We start from the raw sequence: 1,865 nt of genomic DNA, 5'->3' as shown, positions 1-1,865 counted from the left end.
ATTTTTTTTGTTGACAAAATTGTGTATGTCCATTTATCCTCGCGCATCGGGCACGTGTTCATAGTACACGTTTAGCTTCCGCCTCCCCCCGGGATGTAACCTCTTGCGAGAATCCTCCATTTTGAGAAGTCAGCCAGCTCCTGCCCGCACAGAACTGTGTGCACAAATTGTCGCCAAAACGACTGTCAAAATTGCCGCCAAAATTGCCTATTTATCGCTTTACCAGTTTGGTACCCCTTTGCCTCTACTCCCCTTCACGAAAACGGAAAACAAAAAAAAGGGGGGGGCGAACGAAGTGGAACTTTACACCCTGAATGAGATGCGTCACGATAAGGGCAGGCCACCTTGCGCGCGTACTTATATGTAACAGTTACGTGAGCAATTAGCATGCTGTTGCGTTGCTGGTTTTTTTCCCAACACGCAGGAAAACCTTAACCATATATTATTTTTTTATATAAGGCACCGCGCGCGGTTATACATACGCGCAAAGAAAAGGTGTCATGAGCGCAATTCCCTTCTTGAGCTGTGGGACACGCTCCACCCCAAGGGGGAACAAATTTTAAGAACACGTTTCTCGCCAAAAGAAAAGTAAAAAAAAAAAAAGTAGCCAACATCATATAGCACTCTGCCAATGCAGTCCTACTGCGTGATTGCCCTTTTCCTAACCTACCCACGCAAGATAAGCATACAGGCTATTATGTGCACATGTTTATGTATTTAAGAACTTAACCAAGCGCTGCATTCCCCCTGCATTAGGTGAGCTCCATATGCTGCATGTGCTTCATTGTGCCTCATGTGCCACATCTGCTTCATATGCCCCGTTCCCATTGACGTCTCGAAAAAAAAGAGGGTGATTTTTATCTAAGGGAGGATTGCCTCCTCTTTCTTTTCCCTTTTCGCCGTGTCAGGCGGCCCCAAAAGAACAGTTCTCATCACATTTCTTTGCGCGCCCCTTTGATCTTCCTTTTCTGCGCCGTTTGAAAACACTTCGCTTTTTTCCCCACGAAGGAGGAGGTGGGGAATGCCCAAGTTGATGCGAAGCCAATCGGCGCGTAAAAATAAAAAAAATAACAGGGTAATAAAATAAAAAAATAAGTGCGAAAAAATACAAAACAAAAACAAAACAAAAACGAAACATAAACGAAGCGAAAACGAAACAGAAACAAAACAAAACGAAACAAAAACGAAATAGAAACAAAACAAAACGAGAAACAAAGGAATGCAAGAAGAAACAAATCTTCGTTCCCCATTTTTTACGTCTCTTCTCCCCTGTCACAGCCCTCTCTCAGTTTACACGCCTTTTTTAGTGATTCCTTCAAAATGAACGCCCGCCAGTAGCATAAGAAAAGAAGAAAAAAAAAACCTTCTTGCTTCTCACCATGCGACATTTCACGTACGCGTATGCGCAAGTCCCTGCATATGCCCATTTTTTTACCCATACGTATTCGCGCGCGGGCGAATGGCCTGCGGCGAAAAGTATGCTATCTGTGTGCCCTCACTTGGGGGAGGAAGTAACTATAAGTACGTGACACAGCTTTGTGTCAAGCGTACATAGATATATGCCAGCCCATCCACACATACCCCGCATTTCTTCAACCCCGCGGAGGAGATGCTATTCCAAGGCGACGTTGAGTATAGAGGCCTTTATTTCTTTATCCTAACCATCGTTATTTTAACCCCCCACCGCTCTTTTCCTATTCGGTGAAAATTTCACACATTGTATGCATTTATATGTTTGAGATGCCTGCAGTGGGCATCAGTTTGTTCTGTTTGTCACCCCCATGTACCCCCCTAAACATCGTTTTATCTTTTGCGTTTTTTCTTTTTTTTTTTTTTTTTTTTTTCTTTTTTCCTGGGCACTTGCC

The sequence above is a fragment of the Plasmodium inui genome, assembly GCF_000524495.1.
Source record: "Plasmodium inui San Antonio 1 unplaced genomic scaffold supercont1.22, whole genome shotgun sequence".
NCBI lineage: Eukaryota > Apicomplexa > Aconoidasida > Haemosporida > Plasmodiidae > Plasmodium > Plasmodium inui.
This window is presented reverse-complemented; position numbering follows the sequence as displayed.